Source organism: Xiphophorus couchianus, chromosome 8 (genome assembly GCF_001444195.1).
Source record: "Xiphophorus couchianus chromosome 8, X_couchianus-1.0, whole genome shotgun sequence".
NCBI classification, from domain to species: domain Eukaryota; kingdom Metazoa; phylum Chordata; class Actinopteri; order Cyprinodontiformes; family Poeciliidae; genus Xiphophorus; species Xiphophorus couchianus.
Window position 1 is genome coordinate 23906543 of NC_040235.1, and position 26492 is coordinate 23933034.

Sequence of the window (26492 nt, forward strand, 5' to 3'; positions counted from 1 at the left end):
TCCAACTAAATAACATGTATCATTTTGTTTTGTGAGCTGTTTTTTTCTAGGAATTAGAGCTGCTGTTCACATTTTTATCTTTTCACTTCGATTTTGTAGTGGAGCTTATTCTATTGGCCTGGAGGATGTAATGGTGCGTTCACAGCAAATGCGTTTTAAGCGTCAGGAGCTTCTGGTTTCCATTCAAAGTCTGTGTGGAGCGTTGGACACGTTGGACGTCGAACGCTCAAAATGGTTCAAATCACGCTGCGCTTACATAGACTTTGAATGTAAACCATACGTACCTGATGCTCAAAACACGTTTGGTGCGAACGCACCTTAAGAGTACTTGTGGCATCAGGTTTAGTTAGAGCTCAATTTTTGGATTTTTTGAAACTGGCTGTAGTTTTTTGCATTGTGTTTTCTTGTAGTCTCAACTATTACACACACGTTGCGTTATTGTAACATCAGTTTCCAGTTTTATAGCATTCATAAAAAGTACAGTGATAAAAAACAATGTAACATAGGACCAAACTGGATACTTTACTTGCATGCCTTTGTAGTTAAAAAGACCATTCTGAAAAATAACTTTGGTTTGCCATAACTTAGCTGTAAAGAATTGTAAAACAAGCCCAGACGATAAAAGAAAGTCTTCCATTTATTTGAACTGTCTTCAAAATCAAAACCATCAACAGAGTTAATTTGCTGTTTCAGTCTGTACAACTTTTACATTCTCCCCTCAAACACGTTGTCATATTATTGGCTGAATTATAGCTGAGTGTTGAGAAGTGGCGAAATCTGAAGGAAAATCCCAAGCAACAGTTAGAAAAACCAGTGAGTCAGGCCGAGTGGGAGAGAAAGCACACTCTGGGGCCCGTCTTTTAGCGCCACATCTGGCCCTGATATTTCAGAGTTAATTAGTCATGCAGGGGTTGTGTGTAGATAAATCTATCATCTCGCGGAGTACAAACCATTTGAGAAATGAAAGGAAGTGAGGAGATATACACAGCCCTGGCTCCCTTCATAAATCACTGTCCCAGATTAAAAACAGACACTGCCGTGATGAGAGCGAGGGATAGGGAAAGGGCTGGCCCTGGACAAAAGGACACTTCCAAGCTACACAGGATATACTGCACTGTCATACGCATTTTACCACGGGGATTATAAACACTAAACAACCCCAGGAAGGCTCAAAGTGTGAGAATAGCAGAACAAATGCTAAAAACATTCAAAAGCCTAGAAAAAGTCACCAGCATACTGAGGCAGCAATGAGGCTAAGCTAAAATACATTTCAACATACAACATGTGGAATGATTGTTCTTTATAATGCAAACAAAACAGATAAATGTCTGCATTTCTATTTATCTATAGATTTAGCAATTTAGGTGGCTAGCTAGTTAGCTATCTAGCTAACTAGCTACATATTTGTTTTTCTTCACAGTAATAATAAACAATGACACTATACACTATAATGTTGTAAACGTCTAGATTGAACTGAACTTCTTACTCAAAAGCGTTCCCGGGAGGTTTCGCCGTTTTTGACATTTTAATTTTCTTGTGAAAATCAACTCTACTGATCATCCTTTACATCTATGTAGGGTTTCATCGTTGAGTGTTCAGTGGAAAGTATCAAGAAGTACCAAAACAGTACCAAACAGTAAGGATTTACATGTTTAAAAGATTTTTACCCTCTTTTCCTCCCATTTTTGATGATATTTGGTCTGACAGCAAGAAAGTATTTGTAAATTAATGCGATACATAAATATAATTTTGATGTATTATGCTAGTAATATGTAAGTAACACTGGCTGTGTGGGCACTGTCAGTGTTTTCTACTTAGTTTTTTTCTTTCGGAGAACATAAATCCCAGAGTATGATGCTAACGCTAAACTAGCATGTCTAGCTGCAGGACCGAAAACTACGTAGACAGTCTGAAGGCAAAATAAAGCAAATCCAAACATATGACAGCATCAGTTCACTTATTCTACAGAGTTGCAAAAATAATTTCATTCACACAAAGGGACCAGAGTTTCCACTTATATGCTCTTCACTTAGTTTGATATTATTGACACTTGTTCTGAAAGATTTACATTTAGTATGAAAGAATTCAGACCTGAATATTTGATTTCCCTGTTGCAGCTCAGAGCTTCACTCAAAAAGGTGCTGAAAGCGTTGCATTTTCTTTTAACCTGATGGAGTCATAAATTACTGTTAAAAAGTCTGAATGCTAAAACCCTGGAAATATTCCAAACCAAATAAACAGATTTTTTTCTTTTCATGTGTCGACAATTTATTTGGTTGTCAAACTTTGTGAGGCGAAGAGAGCAGAAGTAAAAACAAACTGTTGCACATATGTAATTTTTTTTCCTCAAAATATTTCTGTCTTTTCTGATGATTTTCAACATCTCGTCCTGCATTAAAGATTGCTAACGGCATATTTAATTTTGAGGTGATGATGAATCGATGAATCTCAAACCTTAAGAATTTCCTAACACTTTTCATTTTTGCTTAACTTTGTATCAACAGAGCTGCACCCCATAGAGTGATGAATACAATGGGAACATCTAAAAAGAAATAATAAAAAAAAAAACATTAAAAAAAGATTGGAACGAAAAGGTGTATTACAAAATAACTGCGTAGGCCTGGGAAGTACAATAAATCGGGCTGAACTTTGAATCACCTCAATCTTTATTTAAGGTTAGTTTGGGATTTATAGTTTTAAAGAATTACGACAGGGTTCAGGATGAGGTTGAAGGTTAGGAAAGGGATGAGGTCAAAGGTCAGAGCGGGGAAAGTGCTGAGTATTAACAGGAACATCTGTGTGAGAAACGTTGCAGTGAAACGATGGGAAAGCACTCCAAATTCTTTTAGTGTACGGAAACATTCAAACCTATAAAATAAAGTTTTTTTTGTTCAGTAAACGCTACCTGGGAGAAAAAAGAATCATGTTTTCAATATGAGGTAATGGTTAAAAGTTGTAAGCTATTAAGAGGGGGAGGGAGAAGTTTCATGGAATGTTAGTTTTGCGTTATAAAGCTAGCTTGTTGCTTTATTTCCATGCGGCGGGTGTCCTGCAGGACCAGAGCGGACATGTAAGGCCGCCGATAGCCATCTGACCAGGAAACATTAAATCATAGATGAAATGGCACGGGGCGGGGGGAAGCTGTAAATCAGACATTACAAAGACCCTGGTCAAAGCGCAGGAACATTGCTCCGCCATGGGATCGTCCCTCATGCGCTGCCTTCAAAGCTGGCCCAGGCAGGAAGCAGTCATTCCCATTTCCTGTCTGCACCACCCTGGGGACCGCTGCCCGAAACCGACGTGTGAAGGAAAAAAAAAACTAACAGATTTGTATTTTTTTTCCTTGCCTGGCTTTATTTTCCCTCCCAAGGACATTCAAAGTGTGCGGCGATTGTGTTCGTGGCTGCTTCTCTGAGGCGATGAAAACAGATTCCAATGGCACAGGAATCACATTTGTATGAACGTGAACTCTGACCGCGATAAGGCTGTTGTCGTGGAAACACTGATGATGGGTTTGTTGGTGTCAGGGTTGGTTTGGTTGAAAAGTGAAACAAAACAAGACAAAGGTCTTTTCCAAACTTTTGAATTCCCTTTACGTCACTTGGGTGTGTGCTCGCAAGTAAGAGCGGTTTTATTTTAGCCTAGGACGTTTCGGACGTCTAATAGGAAAAAGGAAACAAAAATGTTGCTTTGCACAGAACACAAAATAATCCAGAACCCCATGGGTAGAGATGGAAAGAACAGCAAACACACACACACCTTCCAGAATAAATAAGTCCTTGGATCAGGGTTCCACTATAAGACCAGACCAAGGTATGAGCAACAAGCCAATTCAAAGTGCTTTAAATGACAGAACATCAGACAAATATTACATTTCAGATTGGAAATCAATAATGTTTCAGTTATTATACTAGTAAATAACTGTAAGTTATTTACTAGTATAATAACTAGTAAATAAGCCTTTATTTAGATAAAGGCTAAATACATTTTTAGCCTTTATCTAAAGGATTTCATAAACTGCTGAGTTCACATGAACTCCCAGGTTTACAAATTCATATTTTTGTGTGCGACATGTTAGTTTTAATTGTGCAAACAAAAGTTGTGATCCTTAACATTTAATGTGTGTGTAAATCCAGGTCGTCAGACTGTAAAGACTTTTTTGGTAAGACGTGTTCGACTTGTCTCAGAAGTTGGGAGTTTGATATTAAACCTTATTAATACATCCTATATTAGCAGCGGCCATGTTGAATATTAATCATGGGGATATTTATCTGGATATTTGCTATTTTAGGAACATGTGAAGAGCAATATTCACTAATAATAGAGCCTCAAACTGAGTCAACTTTAGGAAGCGCAAACTAACTTCTGTAAGAATTCAAATAAATGTTAAATAGATATAATGCTATTTAACAGATGAGAGAATTAAGAGTTTTAAAGCTGATTTCCGACATGCAGTTTTCTCAGGTTTTGACTTGCTGACACAACAATTATCCGATTCTGATTTCAATTTAAGAATTATAATTCAAAGCATTCAAAATAATTTCTAGCCTTATTGCCACAAGCGGTGATTAAATATTTGAATTAGAAACAGTGGTTGAGCATGTACTTTTAAAACTTAGCGGTTAAGAGCTGGACGTTTTAAGCCGTCTTTAGCATCTTTTATTAGCAATTAGCATGTTTAGCATGAATGCCAAAACTAACTGTAAACATTAATGTTTGTTCAGTAGATAATAAAGACCCCTAACCTCCTGAGATTCTGAGATTTACAAAAGACTAATATTTATTTTTATCCACCATGTCCCAAGAGTTCAAAGTTTAGAAAGATGAAACATCCCCAAGGAAGGCACAAATTGTCATCCATTGTGAAAAGACTAATTTTGTACCTTAAAAGGTTGTATACGAAACATTCAACTCTGCATTTGAATAAAAAACAAACAACAAAATCATTTGTTTTGGCTCTTCTTCTTTCGATAAGAACTTTCACACCTCAGGGTGAATTCATGTGAAGTAGGTGTGGCGCATTTACGGACTGGAAAAAGAACAAATTTCAAAATCAGCTCTGCTGAACTTGTCGGTGCCCGCTGCATGAAAAGCTATTGTGCAGTTAGGGAGAATTTCGTTGCCATATTTGTTTATGCCAAAAAGCGTTCCAACATATCCAATTGGTCACCTTGGACAAAACAGAAGGTACAAGGGACATTTCCCATTTATAACCAGCAGCAACAGTAGTTTGTGAGCGCCGAGAAGCTAGACTCTGCCGTATAGAGACCATGTTAGTTTGATTCGGTGATCGGCGTGACCAAAACGGGTGGCAGTCATCCGATCATAGATGGAGCGCATTTTGCTAACCCACCTGCCGCATCTGTTGGACTGAAACCCTGGACTCCCCAGTTTGGTTACTGTTCTCTTTATTGGGTTCCAATAAAATGGAAAATAAAATGAGACTTTTCCAGCTCATCAATCACAATTCCCTTCTCCTCCAAAGTGGTGAACTCGTAATAATCGTCTAAACCACGCCTATTGTGTTTTAAAACACCACTGACGTACGCGGCAACGGGAGGGGTTTCACAGGAACTCGGCACAGTGCATCTTGTGGACCTTGAATGGCGTGTGCAGAAACGAGCATCCCGCAAACCACAAGACCGCGCATAGTCAGTTTGACTTCGCCTGACCACGCTGGGTCCTTCAGTTTCAGACCACCCAGTCAGACCACAGTTCGTAAATTTCTAGATGTAGCTCTAATTTATAAGCATACACTAAGTTATCAATGTATGAATCATGTGAAGTATTTCCTCATGTTTAATCCATAAACACTTGAATATGGATGATAGAAAAAGACACTATGTGACTATTGAGGACGTTGTTGAAAGCTTAACAGTGAGAATACAAGCTTAGCCTTTTTGGTTTTTTACAAGTGAATTAATGACAATGTTTCTCAAATCAGTCAAGTTTTTTTTATTTTTAAAGTATTTGTTTTAAGATTTACGGTAGGTAAGTATGTTGTGTTTGCAGACATGAAACTTGGAATAAATGAGTTCTGCATGTTGGTTCCTGGTGCATCCGAAAGCTCCAAGAGACGTAATCAAAACCAGAAACGCCAACTGCTTTCATTTGTAAGTCGCACATTTTCACACATTACGCACAGCAACACAGCACACTGTCATTTTCTCACGCTGTGGAAAACAGATGAGGTTGCAGCTGAAATGGATACTGACTCTGTGTTTGCCAGCAGGACACAACGAGATTCAGCGACAGTCTACAGGCTTCAGCAGTGTTTTTAATGGGATTTTATGTGACAGATCAGAACAATGCTGAACTGAATTGTGGAGTGGAAGGAAAACGACACATGGTTTTCAAACGTAAGGCGTCCATTTGTGTTCAGCCGATCTGAAAAGCTGGAGACAAACATTTTCAGACTGAATGAAGAAGACCTGTGAACATCGATGTTTAAGCCCAGGGTTTTCAGTTTGATTCAAGACTCATCCAATTTAATATGTAGAGTATTTTTGATCTAAACCATGCCAGAGTTATTTTTAAAGATATGAACATAAATTCGTGCTTGGCCACACAAGTGCATGTTGATTTTGTGCAGTTTTCAGCCGTTTATTCCCCCCCTCAATGTCAACATCAAAGTTTGTCAGATAACAGTGTTACAGCGGTACAACTCAAGGAAATGGTATGGGATTTATTTCATTGGAAATGCATACTGAAAAACCATCAATATATTAGAAAAAAATAATGAAAACGTTGGTGCTAAAAGTGTGTGGTTGCATGCCTCTACGTGGGCACAGCATGAATTATCGCCTCTGTTGCAGCAAACGGCGGTTAGGGTTTGAGAGGTAAAGGGCAAAAGCGTAGCAGAAAAGGAATTCAGTAATCCGGTTTTGGCCGGAGGGAAATGAAAGATGAGAGTTGACGTTTAATTACAAGGTTAGGAATAGGCTGCTGATGGAAAAGAGCTGGGTGGGGCTGTTTGTGGAGTCGGGCCCAACAACTATGATTCATCCCCGTTGGGTTTGAGAACAGTTACATTCAGGGGATTTCTTAAGTCATGCCGCAGCCACCTTGGTGCTTCTTGAACGCCTGAAATGACTGAAAGTTGGTCGAATGGAAACATCTACAACAGGGGAGCCCAAACTTTTTGAGACCAAGATCTACTTTTTCTGTCACCAGCCGGCTGAGATCTACCACATCGACACGAAGATATAAAAATTGTAAATGAAATTCTATTGAGCTATTTTATATGCAAATAAACATCAGTTATAGCAGACGTACGAAAGTGATGGAAAACCTAATGCAGTTTCGTCCTCAGTGAGATTCTGAGCAGGTTACTGGTTTCTCAGTCAGAAGCTGGTTGCAAACCTGAGGCCAGCAGGTGTTATTATGGTAGATCTGAAATTTCAGACTGATGGGAGGAACCACAGAGCTCTGTTAGGTTAAGAGCACATCTTGTGAAGTTGGGATATTTTTTCTCCTACAGGTTCCAGAGGAATCACCTCAAACCAGATGTTGGACTGGAATTCATTTCAATGTCATTTGTGAATGTTAGCTTCTCATTTTCAACAGTGGAGCTATAAAGGTTGAAAAAGCTTGTCATTTTGGAGAAAATCTAATCAACATCAATATTTCCACTAAATAAGAGACGAATATAAATATCATGTTTGACAGAGGAAAAGCCTCTCAGACTCTAAGCTCAAAGCAAGATGCCAGACAGCACCAAACAATTTTTTTGTAAATAATAGACAATTGATTTAATTTCACATAATTATTGCGGTAGATTTTGTTATTTATTTCACAATTATTAACAAGCGCTCCCCTGAACACAGCGGTGGTTGATTAGCTCATTTTAAACTCCTGCTCTGCTAGTCAGTCGATCTTTGAGTCGCCTTTTATTTATTTTTTGTTAATGGAACCGAAATGCACTGAATTGCGCATTAACCCTTTCATGCATAGTGGTCACAGTGGACAGCTATCTAAAAGCCATTTTCTTGTGCTTCCTGTGGATTTTTACGTTATAAATGCACACAGACCACTGAAGTGGACACTAATGCATCATAAAATATACCATCAACTACTGGCTATCAGCTGCAAATGCAAGAAATTATTTTTGTTAAATACAATATGGCCGACAGACAAAAAAGCATGAGAACCGACCCGGTCCCTCCTTCTACTGTAGACGACTCTTGCAAGTAAAAAAAATATTGTGACATCAGATAACCCCTAAGGAGCAATACTACTGATGTATTTTTCAAATAACAACTTTGTATTTGGACAAAATTACAATTGATCACATAAAAATAAAAAATAAATAATTTTTACAAAAAATATTTCCTACCTTTTTTATGCCTTAAGAAAAACAATTCTGACACAAAGGATCATAATTCATGCATGAGAGGGTTAATTACTGAGATCACTAATTTGAACACATTTTGTTGATTTTTTAAAATTCTTTAATAAAATTACAAACGTTTCAGACCTTTTAATATTTTTCGATAAGCGTGTCAGAAGAGGACCTGCTGGTTTCAGCCTCTTGGCGGCGTCCAGTATGTCACCTACTGCCAAGGTCGACTGAAAACCTTTCGCGATTGGCCAGTTCAAGTAGGTATTTAAGGGATAGTTTGGGAAATTTGAAGTCAAAGGTCTGTGATTAAGCAGTATATACCATTCCTAGCATCTTCATTTGGCATAAATCCAGGCTAGTTGGTCCGGGAGGTCGAAGCTAATGGCTTGTCTGAGACAGTGGACGTCTACAACTGTTAGCTCAAGTGAAAAGTGGATGATTTGGCTTTTGTTTTTCTGCTGCCCAAAGGCCAAAGCACATCGCTTGTGTCTGATACAACAGTCTCTCTACAGACCACCGGAATAGCGTATTCATGTGTGAGTACGTACCAGGAATCCTGTTAGCATAAACACAATCCGGCTCCGGCAGCAAACCTAAACGTTGCCCAGGAGATTAAGGGATTTCGCAAACATTCTAAGTATCAAGGTAAAACTGCAGGTATGCTTTTGATAACACAATGACATCATAGCATGATGTAAAGCAAAAAAAAAAAAAAGAAAAATCAATTTTACTTTTTTTATACTGTTCCTTCAACCTCTGGGTCCACGTAATCTGGATTTGGCCTGGTTTTAACCGAACCATACTTCAAAAACCCAGAGCGATGAACTAAATGTGTCCAACCCATTCCTTTATGAACTATTATTTCAGCCCATTTCCATCAGCCTCATCAGAACCTTGTCCAGCTTGCACCAACGTCCCGCTCTTTTCAGCCAAATGTGGATCGGTGCAGAAAACGAAGGCCTCCACGCTGCGACGGTGATGATGATGATGATGATACCCATTTGAGCGGGTTTGATTTGTCACGTAGTCAGGATGTAGTTAGCGAATGTGCACCTCATTAGCCCCGGATCACCAGACTTGTTAGCAGCGACTCTGTCTGCAATAATTCACAAGCCTCTCATCTCAACAGAATGTGTTTCTTGTACGACGTAATGGAAGCAATCCATTCTCCCTGTCAATGCCGGGAAACACTTTTTTGTTTTCGGGACAAATTGTGCTTCGGTGGAAAAGCTTCATTGTGGAGAAAGATGGAGGGGGTGCCAGAGACTGCTTAGCTATTGGTTTGTGCCACAGATACGTGTTTTAAGGGCATGGGTGGATCTATTTTTGTGCAAAAATCACACTTTGAATCTATTGCGATACGCAAATTCTGCTCTAGATTCTGACGCAGGCTTAAGAAGATGTACAAATTAGTGGTTTAAAGACGATTTGGTGGACTTTTGCAATAAATTATGCATTACTTCTATTTCTATGTGTATACCTCAGGTTTAATCATGATCTATAACCTCTAAATGAAATATTTTTTTTAACTTTACGCATTCCCAGTTCGTTTTATTGTCATCCGATGTTTTAACCAAAGTGCACCAAAAACAACGATCCGTCTTCGCTCCCGCTCGTCCCCTCCTCTTCCTTCCTCACCTTCTTCATCATCACTCTCTTCTCCCCATTCCTCTCCAACTCCATCTAGCCCTCACAGCCCCCTCCATAAATCCTGGGACAGCAGCGCTTTAATGGAAAATTAATTGATGCCGCTGCAGCACTGTAATAAGACAATAAATTACGACACAGGCCGGGCTGTTGTGTCAGTGTGTGTTGCTAATGGCCCTTCAGGGCTGGGGCAGGAGGCTAATAAATTAGACAGGTATTAACTGTTGTGTGCTAAGTAGCCCTCCACCAGGAGAGCAGGGACCAAGGAGGGGGAGATGAGAGGGGGGGGGGGGGGGGGGGAGAGAGAAAGAGAGGTGGAAAAGTAGCCGTAAATAAAACCAAAATAAAATTTTAAAAAACCAAACGGCACCGAGAAAAAAAGAAAAGTTTTCCATTTTTGGCTAAAACTCTACAAATCAAATCTAGCCAAGGATTTTTGTTCATTTTCACATTTTACTGCCTCCAAGTACTAAATCAAACCCACAGTCCCCAATATGATTTATAAATATTCAATTTATTTGAATATTAGATAATTTGTGAATAAACATCAACCATGTTTTATTTTTACTGGTGAACTGAAGGAATACATAGATGGTTAAAAATAATAATTTTTACTTTATTCATCCGAGCAGGGAAATTATTTCGCAGTTACAGCACACGACAGGAGCTGTGTCTGCAGGCAGCCAGCTGAGCCGGCGCCATTTTTTGAAGGAGGACATGTGGCAGAGGTCGTCGGGACCGGACCGGGAGTCGAACCCGCGACGTCCGCGGGTCTAAGGCCTCCAAACGTGGGGCGTGCTCACCCGCTGCGCCACCACAGCACAGCATAGTAAGAAAACACACATTTTATACAACAATTTTCCAAACTTCGAATGAATCGATGAATGTGTTTTGAAATTTGGATAGAAATGTGTATAAATAAGAGACTTTTGATGGTAATTTCTGACTTTTGACTTAAACACCACGAGCTTGATGTTCTGCCAGGGCTGGACAATAAATCAGTAATGATATAAATCCCGACAGACACGTGATCAATAAATAGATAATACGTATGATATGTTATTCAATACTCAATAGTCACCTTCCTAAAATAATGGCCAATGTCATTTTTTTGGCAAAAGTGGGTTTTTTTGTTTGCTTGTTTTTTTTATTTTGCCATAATCACTTTTGGCAAAAAAAAAAAAAAAAAAAGAAAAGACTTTGGCAATTATATAGAAAGGTGACAATATATAGAATAGAGCCACACAGCATTATGGGGGATGCAGTTCAGAGGAAAAGCTTTAGCTGTTCAAACTTTCACAGTCAGCTAAGCTAGGTTGGTAGCACCAAGTACAAGTACTGACATTTCCTAAATTTGTTCTCGCCTTTGACGGGTAGAAAAATATTGTTTACGTGTCTAAAATTAAAATACTCCATAAAATTCATTGTGATATTCCTGTACAAAGCTTTTTTAGCCCCCTTCTTCTCCAATTCCACCATTAGGTAATCTTACAGCAACGTTTCATTGACAAATCAACAAGAAACACCGATTGCATGCTTGCACAATCCAAAGCTCTATAATTTTATGCTTACAGTATGGAAACTATAGAGACCGCATTTAGATACACTGGAATGTGGCTTCAATTTCCGATCTGAAGGATTTTGTTGCTTCCCAAAGAGGGGAGAACAAAAACAAAACAAAAAATCACAGCTCTGTAAACAAGGACCGCATCTCCCGCTTGGAAATGTGGAATTTCAGCAGATAGTCTCTAATCCAATTTTAATGCTTGTCTGATTAAGAGGTGAGAAGGATTAGGGTGCAAGTGTTCATGTGTGGTGTGATCCACGCATCGTCAAGTGAAATGTGTCCTATAATGCGAGCGCCTGTTAAGAGGGAAGGGAAGGGGAGGGAAAAAGAAACCGATACGGGCGAAACAAAGCGAAATATTTCAGAGATTTGTCTTGCAGAGGAGAAGAAGAAAAATGTCTGTTCAGTCACGTCGTTCCAATTAAAAATGCTGCAAATCTTTCATTTCCCACTGTTATGCCTAACGAGCGCAGCGCAGTGGCAGTTATGTAGATAAAAAGTCTTTCTGATTGATTCCAATGGCCCATTGAAATTTGTTTCACTCCACCTTATTGATCGCACTCCGCTGCTTGAAAACTGCTAATTAATAATGATAATAAAAGTGCCACAGCTCATTAAAATCAACCACACCAGGCTGAACTCCAGTCCCCTTAATCTTCCCCATGTCGTTTATTTTATCTGCCCTTTTTTTTTTTTTTTTAAACACATGTGCTTTAGTGTTTCTGTCTTGAGTGTGAAGAGTTTTAATCATCAGTTTTCAATTCTGTTTTTGGTTAAGCTTCCCAGCTGACGTGAAACATCGATGTTTTTCATCATGCACATGCCATTCTTCCTGTTTGAATTTTTTTTACATTTTTTTATTTTGTGTAATGGAGTCAGATGCCGCCAGATAAGCGTCCGCCCCCGCATGTCGAAATCCATAAAGAGAAAATGTTTATTTTCTACCCACGATAAATCTTGTGACTGCTAAATCTTGGCGTGTTTGGATTCCTTCCCGACCGCGCTTCACAGTCTCTTTGCTTTACAGCGTATTATTTAAATCACTTTTTTGACCAATATTTATCCATGCTGATTTATTTATGAGGCATGGACGAAATAAACTTCATCTTGTTTCATTGCAAGATTTTCAATCATCTATAGTGGCATTAATTAAGGATGAAGCAAAGTTTAAGCTGCGGCACAAGGTTGTAAATTCAAAGAACCGGGCAGGATGACCTTTGCGACAGGTTTGAAGAGAGACTTTGGGTCGGTTCTGGTGGCGGTCTGCCGAGTTGTTACCAGCAGTCAGCATCTCATCAGTCTGAGTGATCTCTGTTTGGAGACTCGGGAGAGTTACGTGGTTGGTTCAAGACCAACAATAGCGGAAAAGGAGCTTTCAAATTTTCTGATATGTATATTTTATCACTAGATTGCAGCATTTTCCAATAGTGGAAAGTATAGAACTAAGTGGAGATGTGGCATAAAGAGACAGTATTATGGGCTTTCCAGCCACATTTGCCATAAAATGCAACTATGACGTAACTATGTTACCTTCAGTTGCAGTAAAAATTCTGCATGTATCAAAAACAACAAAAGAATTGGGCCTCTGTCTCTAAAAGAAACAAAAAAAACTCCTCCTCTTTCTGAAACTCCGCCCCCAGGAGGTCATCCCAAAATCTCTCCTCTAGTGACCCTTCTTTCTACCAGCGTTGCATGAGAAGTAGTTTGTATAATGAACCAGGCTATGCGCAGTTTCGCAAGGTGTTTGCTAATTGCTGCTGGCTAGTCGGAAGGAGCTGTGTGGAAGAGTCGCTGTTGCTCTGGGAGCCAGAACCTCAGAAAATTGGAAACTGCAGCTCTGAGTAGGAGCTTCGTCTTCGAAGGCGAGGCAAGTTCCATCCTGGAGTTTTTTTTACAGCTAAATGGTTGCTACGAGAGACAAAAGGATTTCTCAAACATGCTCGAAAGAAATAAAGCGACACTCCAGGTATGTTTTTGATGAAGGAATAACATTATTACCTGATGTTATACTAAAGAAAAGTCAATTTTATCTAATGCTGCCCCTTTAGCTTCATCAATGATAAAATCTTGCACAACAATAAAACTCCTCAAAAATGGCAAATGATGTCTGTATAAGTTATTTTTGCAAGACTGTGCTGACATTTGATAATTAAAAAAAACTTGTCATATCATGTTTTGATATATAAATCTGCCCGCCTGTAGCAGAAAGATTTGAACTCGGTGTTTTTGTAGTGCGCTGGAATAGTTTTCAGAATACACGTCAGATTCTGCTATAATCAAGAAACACAAAAACATTCAGTTCCCCTACTCGTCGTAGCCTCTTGCGTAACAGCATTTATATGGACCTAACAGAAGACGGAAGAAGGTTTCCCTTCCTCCTCGTTTGTTGTTATTGGAAGTGTCCAAAGCGTCCCGCCGAGGTGAATGGGGACAAATGTCGCAGAGGCGATATGGGCCGCGGCGCTAAAGCGACTGAGGAGATAAACCCTTTTTGTCTGCACCCTAAGCAGTCCTGCTACTACCTCGCTCTGCGGAGAAGTGGAGCGCTACATAAATTACCAGCGGACACCACTGTCACCGCCAAAAGACGGAGTACCCAGCGCAGAGCTCTCGCAGCTCGGGACCTGAAACATTTGGCCATATTTTTCGCCAGCTGTCAAGACGTCTAATAAAGCAGGGCAGAACGGAGGGACGATGCAGGAGCTGAGGGTGGATGAAGTATCTTGCACTGATGTAATATGGCTTATAAATCAAATTTAATTACCCTGTGTGGGGACGGGCTGTAGAAGCCATGACTGGATTTATTGTGCCTTAACTTGGCATCTTAACGACTTTGTGCTTTTAATATCATTACCCTGTAATTTATTCCCTTTTCGTGCGTGCGCACTAACGCTCTTTAAGCGCTTGCGGCCCAACACCCACAGTGCAGTCATAATCTTTCTAAGCAGGCTGCTTTTCAGAAAACAGCAGGCCTGAGCTGTGACAGGTATTGATCCATAAACTCTGCATGTCATCGAGGTGATATTGGCTTCATTTGGGTCCTAAAGTTGCATTTCGATGTAAAACACAGTGGATTCTTAATACTTCATCATGTTTGGAATGGACACCTACTTTTCCTTTTCTCTCTTGGGCAACGCTCATTCAAGTGCGACAATTTGCGGATTTTGTAGTACGAAAGGTTGAAGATGATGGCGAAATTCAAAATAACTTCCTGAATTTCACAAAAAAAAGAAAAAAAAGTTTTTATGCTCACTTGAGGTGGTTTTTGGCTTTTCTGAAAAAGAGAACGCGCTATTGCTAAATAAGTTCTGATGTAGCGAATTTATTTGCTACATCAGCGAATGCAGCAAACTTATTCGCTAGATTATAATGCTCTCTGTGTGCGCACAGCATTTTCTCTGTGTATGCAAGCCACTCCAACACAATGGTGCATCAATACCAAACAAAATCATGTGTGTGTGTTATTGGCTTTTTCTTCTGTTCTGACTTGACTAAGCATTTATGCTAGCTCCTGTAGATAGCAGTGAATAGACATAGCATAAATATTGGACAAAAGAAAAAGCCCATTTTTAAATTGAATTAATCACCCAACACTAAAATGTGTTAGTTGTCTCTTTAGTAAGCATGTTCTGAGTTATTTACTTAAATATCATGTTTCACCTGTTTCTATCAATTTTTTCATTTGTCCTCACTTTCACACTTTTCCCTTCAGGTCAGCCTGTATGCTCAAAAAAATTTTTTTAAAAAAAGGACAAAGGTGGGAGAAAAGAAAAATAAATAAAAATTTATAAAAAATGAAAGGTAATCATCTTGTCTCCACCTCTTGTCAAGCAAAGTTTCCAGAGTCTTTGTTCCACATTAGCTTAGCTTGCTATTCAGCTCAGCCATCAACTTAATGCAATCTTCTAAATGCCTGCTGTACGGCCTAACTGACAGTGACATATTTGTTTTGCAGCCTTCTGCAATCTGATGTCTGCCACCATACTAAAGATTTGATTCATTGTCTCCCCCATTTTTCAAGCCCATAATTGGCTGGGACTGCACAGGCAAACAGTTCTAAAGTCCTTCCTGTCTGTTGTTGATTAGCGAGGGCTTGTGGAAATGAATGAACCAAAAACCTAATTTAGCCGTCCAGCACGACATGTTTGACATCAAACAACAAATCAGTCAAACATATTTTGTAGCTCGTTTGTTTGACTGATGGAGTTTGATCCGTTTTCGTATTCGTCGTCTTTATCAAAAGCTTTTTTGTTCTTTTTTAAGTGTCAATTAAAAAAAGAATTAATTGACACTAAGTAAGACCATTAGCATTTCTTACTAATGGTAATGGCCTCATGTGGTAAGCCAAAATAACACAACTAACCTTTGGCACATAAGGTTAAATGTGAAGCCAAACTTTGTACCGTCAACTATCCGTCCATTTTCTTATAACAGGTCATGAGGTGTCGCCCAAAAAAAACCAAGGTCTTGGTTCGATTCGAATGTCTACGTGAACTCCAAGCGAACCGGAGACTGCTCCAAAAGCAGGACATTCTGGGTAAATACAACCAAAACAAACTTGTGAATCTATTACTAGCGGGGAAAATGACATGTAGTCTGTTACCAAAGACAAGAAATAAATCGTACAACCCCTAAAGTCTGACGCTAGTCCATTTTTATTTACATTTCTTGTTGCACTCAGTGTCTTCTTCAGAGGATTTTGTGTTTTCTTCAGTAGTTCTTGGTGCAGCGCCCCCACAGGCGAGGAGGTGAACAGATTTTCCAAAGGATTTGGTTTGTTTGACACGGTGCAGCGTTTTGGTCCCCAATCGAACCGCGACTATTGAACTATCAGGTAGGAAAACACTAAATGTCAAAGAGCTCTAGAGATTGTCAATGTAATCTAAAATGTGGAAAAGAAAGAGAAAGAAGGATCTGAAGATTAAGCAAAGATGGTTAAAAGAGATCATTTAAAAACTGGCTCCAACATGACTTCTGGGTTTTAATTACACAATTTGTCTCCGTTTAAAGGCTTTTAATACACAAAATCTATACATCGTGATCGCCACGTAATGACATACATAAAATATTTCCTTTGTTCATTTTGTTCAAATGCTCCCTTTGTGTGCAGAAGAAGTGGAACAGAACAGATAGATCAAATGAAACTCAATTTTTAAAGCTCTGGCGTTTTTAGAGTCCATCAGGTTGTAATGGGATTTATATGTTATGTACAATTATGGTTTTCCGATCCCTCGAGAGGCTGGTTGTTTAGATTACAAGGGAATAAATCTTGGTTAGAAAATTTCATACAACGCATTGGAAAAAGTAACCACATGCCTTAAACTTTTCCACATTTCTACAAACGTTAATGTGTTTTATTGCCACTTTATGTGACTAACAAAGCATAATTTTGAGGTAGAAGAAAAATACAAATCTTTATTTATAAATACATAAATAGAAAGTGGGGTGAGTATTTGTATTGAGGCTCTATGACATATTTTGTAGAAGAAACTTAGGCAAAATCCCCACAGTATCATGCCGCCACCACCTTGTCTCATGGTACGTCAACGAGAGCGATCTACGGAGTTGGTTTCCAGTTACTCCAAGTGTTTCTTTTTATTTTCATCCAATGGATTGAACTAAGCTCAACTAACAACTTGTTTTACAACCTTTAACCCTGCTTGTACGCCTCTATGGAGCTAAATTGGGGGGCAAAAAAAACATTTAAAAAGATTATTTGTTAGAACTGGGAAAAGAAAGATGTGAAACAAAAAATTATTTTGAAAATAAATTTAAACCTGAAAAAATGTCGAACTACTTTTCAGATTCAGATTTTTATTTCATTTGGTTTTATTTTGTCAAATCCAGCTCCATAACTTCATCATCCTTCACCTGTTTGTTGACTTTCTGGGTCTATTTTTTAAAACTATGTATTGTTTATAATAAAATACATTGAAGTATCTTGTGAATAAGTTCAAGGTGTGTGAATATTTTTGCTCGTCAAGCTAACTTCCTGTGCTTATAGCAGTGCAGCCCTAATACGGCACGCTGCACATTTAACACAATGTCCTCTACTGTTTGCAAGGCTGTAAATGTGATTCACATTTACTCCCCACGCTGCTGCTGGAGGAGAAGTTGTTTCAAGGTTACATAAAGCACGACCCGGGTCACACACACAGGATTTACTGTTTGTTGTAAACAAGTTGCACACATACAAACCTACTCACATTAAACTATAGCCAAGTACAAGATGTTTAATGCTCTGGACACGACTGTGAAAGCGAGAGACGGGACATAACATGGAAATAAAACGTCCCTCGTTTTCCAAAATTTAATTATCCAATCACACCTTATGTACTTTGTGCTCATAGTTGTCTAAATTTAAGAAGAATGGGTGCACAGTTGTGTTTGCAGATCCATGGATGTGTCTAGATTTTTTTCCTTTGGAGGGCCAGGCAGGGGAACAAACTGTAGAAGGGCAGCACGTGAAAATTGTGATTTCATCTAAATGCAGTTTTAGATTATAGTGACCCGTGGGTCAAAACTTAAACAACAAAACTATTTATCAAAAAAAAAAAAAACATGTATCCTTTTAGGATACCAAAACAGTGTAGTAGATTCATTTGTTACAGTGGTTTTCTAATCAAGCGATTAGCATGTTTAGCTTAGCCTAGCTTAAATGTGTACAAATGTAATTTTAGCGTCTTTATGGTAAGTCTATTCAACTTACTTGGTCTAAAGTAAAAGTTATTTAACCTTTACAGACTACAAATTCCAAACAACTGCTTAATTACCCACTTTTCTCCTTTATTAAGGTTTTTAGCTGATTTTTCTTATTAAGCATCAGACAACCAGTCAATGGGACTAAGAATGGAAACTAGTCTCTTGGCTATAATTTCCTGTATTTACATATAAATGTTAAATATGTAATGTCCTATTATTAAGAGGAAAAAAAATCAAATTATAAAATAATTATAAATAGTGGTTGTAAAACAACAAAAGGAGCGTTTCTGCCATCTATTAACATAGAGTGTGAACAAAGAGCTAATCTATGATAAGATGTGAACAAACTGACTGGCAGCTCATATAGCAACTGTTATACGACACCCTGGTAAAATACAAAGAGGCTTATGGTTGTAATTGACAAAATGTGTAAACAATCAAGATGTATGCCAACTTTCAGCTGGACACTGTGTCTTCAAAATGATATAAAGGTTCATATAAATCCAGAGCGTTGCTCCTACTTTAAGACTCAACAAATTTGAATCAAACAACCCAGTGTTTGTGTTCATGATTTTTTAAAATCTTGGTGTGATTTTTTAAAAATTAATACGTTTCCAGAAAGATCCAAATTTAATTTAGAGCAGATCAGACGCAGATTTTTCTTGTGCCACCAAATGAGCCGCATCCTTATCCCGTTTAATTAATTGTTCCTGAAAGGAATGAGCTCAATAACCTCTGGAATAACAACAAAGTGTCCATCCTCTACTCCAGTGAAAACACGAGGGGAGCCACTCCCTGACCTGACCTACCGGCGTGTTCAGAGTGTGGCTCGCTGTCAAAACACACTGTGTGTGTCAGCGCGGGGGTCAAGGCGAGGCTAGGCGAAGAGGAACTGGCACTCCTCACCATCAGTGGGCGGAGGAGGGAAGCAGGAGGTTTGAGACAGGCAGAACCCACACAGAGCGAGCGGATCGGTCCGAGCTGCCAGCCGCAGCCGCAGAGAGACGGAGGGAATGAGAGCCAACCGCCAGCAGAGTATTACCGGACCCCGAGCGGAAAATCCAAAGGTTACATCAAATTCCTAGCAGACAGAAATAGAGCTGCAAAAACAGTAAAAGAGCTTTACGACTAAAAGCACAAACTAACTGTAGCAAGTGGATATAAAGTGATAACAGAAATAAGTTTTTAAATCTGAATAATTCAGTAATGGCACAAATTTGAACCAGAGAGTATATGCTCATTCTTAAGAACAGGAAAGGGTTATTAATGTTAGATAAAACTTTAGCCTATGTCAGGCTGCGTCAGATAGTGTTTGGTCTTTTTGCAGAAAACTATTTTAGGAAACAAAAAACCATGCAGGTTGAAATGAAAGGAAATAGCTTTAATTGCTCACTGAACAAAGAAACAAAGAATAGTTCTTTACTGGAAATAATCAGTTAAAAAACAAGTACCAGAGGTACAAAAATTCAGCAGCCAAGATCCAAACCTTCACTGAGCTCAGTGGAAAACCAGAACAGTTTCATTGGCAATCTGGTGGACTCTACCGTACAGCTATAAATGGGTCTTCATTGGGTCTTTCTGCAAAGGAGACAATTGAAAATATGTCAAAGTCGACGCAGAAGTCAAAAATCACCACCATCTCAGTTTCTAGACCTAAATTAAAAGAAAAACTGTAAACTGAGTTCTTTCTCTGACTGTGTTTCCATTAACGCTAGCATTGCGCAAATTGAAATTATGAAAATAAATTTGCTTAGTGGAAACATGGCAATTTCAGAAGAACACATTTTTCGCTAAAGGATTTTGCGCTCGGATGAGGTGGCTGTTTTGGCCACAATGTAAAAGATGCATTTCACAATGGTGCAATGGAGACTCTTTCACAGCACACGAGTCAACTGGATGTTACTACTGGTGGAAACAACAAAGACGACGACAGGAAGTGGTAGGAGGATGATGGTTCGTTTTCCTTTTTCTTTTTTTTTCAGACAATGTGCAGCTCATAGTATAGCACAGTTCATAAGAAAATTGTGTGTGTTATTCAAACATGTTGAGTATCGACAAAGATTTCCACACATTAATAATGGAAACACAGCTTCAGAGAACATTCTTTACATGTTCTTCTGAACAAACTAAAACTAAAAATGTTATCCAGTTTTCACATATTGGCTCTGGATAATCCTCAGAACATACATAGACTGTTACTTACTGAAGGCTGGAGGATTCAGGGAATATGTTGAGTCTCTTCACCACATACCCACTTCTAAAACTACCTAGAACTGAATTTAAGAGCAGAGAGACCTGCGGATAGAAACACATCCAGAAAGTAAAAGGAGAACCTGGCCTGGCCAAATAAGCTGTAGGAGGTGTGTACTTTTAGTTCTCGTGGGTGTGTGTGTGGTCATGGCTGAGTTTTACTCTGTGTGTGCCTGTGTGTGCTCCGGAGTGATTTATGGGGCCTGTCCTCCTCTGCCAGCAGTTTGTCTCCTCTAGCATGGAGGATGAATGGCCCACTGTCAGCCCTGCCTCAACCTCCTCTACTGCGCTCTCTCAAATTACCTTTCTTCTTCTCCGTCCTCCCCTTCTGGTTTCATCTGCACTATCTTATCTCCCCACATGCACTTCCTCTGCATGCACCTTGTCATCCTCACTTCCTTCTTCCCCGGCCCGTCCTCTCCCGCGCTCACTTAGTTGATTTGATCCCTGTCTGCCTCTCTGTTGTGCGACCCTGCCTCTTGTCGGCTCCCCCTCATCTGTCACGGCTAACAGCTGTCTCCTCTGCGGATCTGGGTTGTGCTCTGACCAAATCCTGACCTCTAATCTGATCTCTGATTGCAGGGAGGCTTCATTCGAATGCGCCGCATCCATTCGGCCAAGTCCCCGTCTCCTTTATGTATCCCGTCCGTTTTGGATGTTGAGGCCACTTAAAGCTTCAAAGGTGATCGATTCTTCTTTAAACAGGCCAGGATGGATCTATGGACTATACACAAAATGTTCAGTACTTTTTTTTCCTTCACAAAAATCATTCTTAGGTAATGAGATTTTAGTTTGGTCTCTTGTCACTTTAAGTCCAAATAAGCTGCTGCCGGCCACGGCCCACAATTCAACGTTTACACTCACGTGAAAATGACTGCAAAACAGATGCGCAATTATACAACCGTACATCTTTGAAAAGCAGAAGTGGAGCCTCTTACACTACCGACAAGAATGCAGCAAGTGATTTCTGCATGGTAAGTCAACAACTAAACACTTTCCTTTTTCCAGCAGCCATTATGCAGCGCACCCAGCAGTAGAACCAGATGACAAGACGTGCTGCAGTTCAGCTCGAGTCCAGAGGTTTTTGAAACAGGTCATTTTCCAGATACCAAAAAACATTCACTTATTGCCAAAAAAAATGTAAAAAAACTGGTTGTCTTTTTTAAGTGCTTGGGCTATTTTTTAGAAGTAGTGGAGAAAATTGAAAAGACAAAAAGCTTTCCTTCACATCCCCAACTTTTTTCACCCCTTTGTGACTTTTTACATGCTTCATATTTCCACAGAAACAATCCCATCCTGTGAAGTCGTCATTTCTTCACATTTCCCAGCAGCTAAGGCTAGCTCCCATTCATGCTAGCTGAAGGAAAAGGCAGTTTCAAATAGCTAGCACTGTTGTGATTGACAGCAAACACAGCCTGAATCCCAGCAGCAAATGGGAATAATTGCATAATAATCCATATTTTTCCACCTTCCAAGAGCACAGAACTCCCCTTCATTGTGAAACCAATCTGATTAAATTTTATGTTTCTCCAAGGAAACAAGAAATGCAGGACTAACTATCCTCTACAAAGTTTATGCAACATAGTAGCATTGGTGTACAAGTATTAGAACAACAACATTTAACACTTAAGGGAAGTTTTTGACCACAAATAATTCCACTGTTCCACAATTTCACTGGCTAACATTTCAGTAGCACTGTTAGCTGTGCTAAAGTCAGACAATCGACAAAAAGGAAAAAACAAAACAAATGTAGGTTCTAGATGCCAGAAATGAAGACAAGTTGGTATGGTTGCTGTGGGAAAATTACTCTACTTAGGCTTTAAAAAAACCTTCTCTCAATGCGTTTATAGCTCTAATGACTACTTATGCATTAGATTTAATACAGTATGAGATATGAGGTTATTAGGTTTTCATTTAGTTTAAAATAGACCATCATGCAGTCTGCGAGCCCTTTGAGTCCCATTGTTTCAGACCAGACTAACTGTTCATAAATTCAAGTTATGGATCACCACTGTGACATTCCTATTGGAGTTTTTGCTTAAAGCAGGGATGTCCAAAGTGTGGTTTGAGGGCCTTTTAAAGTACTTCAAGCCACCGTGAGCTACACGACCCGCATGCAAAGGCAGTCGATGCGCATAAACACTTTTAAAGGTGAAATATTCAACTTTGAGACCTTTTTAAAAAAGATACACATAAGCTTAAATTTTTTCTAATTGGGAAATGTTTAGAACAGCACAAAGTACACTACTGTATTATTTACCACATGCTTTGCTTTAATTTTTAGTAACTAAGAATACAGGCGTCTAGTAACTTATTCAAACCCATTAATTTAACTTGGCTAAAAAAACAAGCTGTTTTTATGAAAGAGGGACAGTTGTTGTTACCAAGAATAAAAATATGAATAGAAAACAATTGACCCATAAAAAAAGAGGACACTGTATTCCTTAATAACGCATCCGTTACAGTTTGTTTCATTCAAGCTATACGTGGTAATTGTTGAGCAGATGAATTTAAAATGTCATTAAAATATATTTTGTGTTTTGTTGGTTTGTTGTTTTTTTTTTCAAAGTGTTTGTGGCATGCAGTTACTTTGGCAAAAAGTTTGGATAAAACTGCTTTAAAACATTTCTAGTCCTATTTTAAAACCAGAGCTGGACATAAACACAGTTTGTTTTATTTCATTAAAAGAAAAAAAATCATTTCAAAGTATCAAACCCAGACTTCAAATAAGTCTCCCAATAAGACAATGTGTCCTTTGCATTATTATGCTGTTTGTTCAAGAACATTCACTGTCAAACCTCTGAGGTCTTCACAGAGAATAACATTAAAAAAAAAACGTGGACAAAGTGATTTCGGACGACAAAAATCGATTTTATCGCAGTTGACGATTGCAACACAAGGAGTAGCGTGCCATTTTAAACTAAAACAAGGAGCGGCATTTGGAATTTCATTTATAAAAAAATGCCAGCTTTAATATCAACAGATGACCAGTGCAATAGATTCTGGTGAATTTGGTGGCGTCGCTCCTTTTTAAACACTTTTCAGCATTTTGAAAAGCCAGTAAGCATTACAAAAACTAACAAAAAGCAACCATCACTCATAAATGTGGAAAATTAGAAAAAGAAGCAAAATGAAAAGGTTCTTATATTCAGACCAAGTCTTTAAAAATTTAAAAACGTCAATTATGAATGGTAATTTACTGTTTGTTGGTTCACCGATAGAGAAAGTTACTCTATAGGAACGTACGTTAATGTGCACTGTACAGCTACTAAAAGAGGAAATGCATCACAGATGATCACCAGCGTACAGAAGAAGATGCTCCCATGTCTTTTTATTGTTTTATATAAAGCAGATTTCAAATCTGAAACACTCCACACCAAAGTAATGCAAGAAGAGTATCGTTTCCTGTTTTCAGATTGCTTTTTTTTTTTTTTTTTTTTTTTTAATGTGTTTGGTTTTTGGTGAACTATAAGAAGCAGTACAGTGTCGAAAGTCAATAAGGCTGAAACTAGTCAATTCTGCAATGTGAGACAGAATATATTTCCCATAAATCTTTCAAAATATTTGAAATCTTTAAGGTACCACCTAATTTCTTCTGTGCAGTCTGTGTGAAAGAGCTGATAAGTAACCAAGAATTAGATATTTGTTTTTACTTATTAAAGCATTGAACTACAAGCTAAAAACAGAGCTATGCATAGTTCACCTGTCTTTAAATCCTTTGAAGATTTCTCACTGGCATTTTACAAAATAATGTTTAAGTAAAATTTGTCAGTATTGGACCAATTTTAGGCTTTGGATCAGAGTATTGTGTTTTCATGATACGTTTATAGTTAAAAAAAAAAATTAAAAAAAAAAAGATTTCTGGCATGCACTTTCAACTCCGCAATGTTCCTGTAGGTTACCGGCAGCTGAACGCTGGAGAATAATGTCCTCCAGTGTCATTAATTGTGTGTCATTATCATAATTTAACATCCTGCTCCACCTTCTTCATCTTTATCACTGGCTGTACAGTACAGTCATTAATCAGGCTGAGGGAAGAAGGAGGGAGGAAGGCGACCAGGCAGACAAATTAAATCAAAAAATGACCTCTCTATCAATCCCATTTTCAACACATTAGAGAGGAAGCACTTTTTCTTCCTCCAACTCCTATTCCTCCCTTTAGCACTCAGCCTTCCTGGGCTAATGGTAGATATACAGTGACATGGTAATGATCCAGCCACGGCTGCAGAGCACCAGCAGTATTGATCAGCTGGCTGATTTATTGCAGGTTACGGCTGATTATTGGGCCATTAATCAGTCTGGGATTACCCTATCAATAAAAGTGCTTACGTTTGTTTGTAAAGTGCTTGCCCGGGCGCAAGAAAAGGCCAGTGTGTGTGACCAAGCTCCAGAGACACTCGGCTCAAAATGGAGTTATTTGGAGAGAAATAATCCTCGGTGCTCTGGCCAAATGCGCTGCATTTATTCTTGGAAAAAGATTAACTGCTAAGTTAATTGCTTTGCTGTTTAAGTCACAGTTGAGAAACAGCTGCTGTTTGATTGTAAGAAATTGGTGAAAATGATCGGTTGTGCTTTTTGTGTGTATTTTTTTTTTAATCTGTGTTTGACGGCTTCCTTCAAACTTAATACTGCATTCCTCTAGGGCTGCAACTAACAAGTATTTTAGTGATCGATTATTCTAATGATTACTCATATTTATTTTTTTTTATGGAAATGGGCAAAGAGAAAAGAGAGGAAGACCTCCAGTAAAGTTCTGAGATTTGGGAATCAAATGCCAGACAGACACGTCAAGGACTAATATCCACCTTTAAGTGTCCATAAATTTCCGACCAAGGATGCTAATATGTCTTATTAGCAAACATACTCTCTAAAAAAGGACCTTTAAGCATCGAGACATGTGAAAAAGTATGGACATTGCACATGAAATGTATTTAAGAGTCATAGACAAATGAACGGATTCATATATGAGTGGATGCTACCTGGACAGTAGATCAATCAAATCTCAATATTTAAGCTACATGGTTGGAGTGTTGCATGCTGATTTACAGGTTTTGGTTTAGTTTTTTTTTAAAAGTAAACAGGTCATGAATGAAACAAAAATGTGAGTCTGCAACTTGAGATGCTGAATCAGAAGACAACTCAGTGTCGGCTCTGTGACCATAACAGAAAACTGCTCAAGGAATGTCAAAGACGTGCTAATATTTTTAATACAAAAGTAGCCCATGAAGACAGTAAGTGATTTGTCATAAATCTGGTACTTTTTTGTTTTTTAGAAGCAATAATTCTGTAATCTAATTAGCTACATTACTCAGTACAGAACATGAATTAGGTAAAAAGGCCTATGCAACAGAAGTCTTGTCAAAACACAGTGTGCAGAATGAAAAATAGCTACAAATGCATTCTCTGACTAAATATAATTAATCATGTGAGGCTATTTAACCTTAAATAAAGTGAGAAAAGCACAGCTGGCATAAAACAAGAACATTGCTTAAGTGTTTCATGTGTTTCACATGCCTCAAACCAAATCCTTTGTCATCATCAACAAACACACACACACACACACACAAAAGCCAGCGCTATTAATGTAATTCACAACCTTAATCCCCTTCCTTAAATTAGCAGCCGGATAAAAAGATACTGCTGCTGTCGGCCTGCCAGCAGCTTTACAACATGCCATAAAACAGGAGGATGGAAGAGAGAGGGGGGGGGGGATGACTGAGAGGGGCAGAGGGGGCAGAAGGGGTGTTGCTTAAACCCGACCAGAACCCACAACCACTGCCTGGGACACACTTTTACAACAGCCAGCAAATTGAGAGTAGTGATTTTCCTATAAAAGCCCTCAAGAACAGCAGAGCCCGGAGCCGGTTGAGTTTAATGAGAAGGTTTGATGGCTGCCCCCTGTCAAACAGGCTGACTACCCTGCCAAACACTGTTGCTTTTCATTTTATTTGCGAGTGTGTTCGGGTAACCGATTAAACATCCCGG

General features: G+C 38.8%; 2 long non-coding RNA genes across 2 annotated transcripts in view; one reads left to right on the forward strand and one right to left on the reverse strand.

The window, feature by feature from the left end:
* On the forward strand, positions 1–20674 carry LOC114149691 (uncharacterized). Its single transcript, XR_003596563.1, has 3 exons — positions 1–324; positions 11267–11274; positions 20664–20674. It is a non-coding gene; the product is annotated as an uncharacterized LOC114149691 (long non-coding RNA).
* Positions 17331–26492, reverse strand: part of LOC114149690 (uncharacterized) — a 15102-nt gene continuing 5940 nt past the window's right edge. Inside the window, exon 3 of the long non-coding RNA XR_003596562.1 lies at positions 17331–21231. This is a non-coding gene — a long non-coding RNA (uncharacterized LOC114149690). The remainder of the gene's footprint in view (positions 21232–26492) is intronic.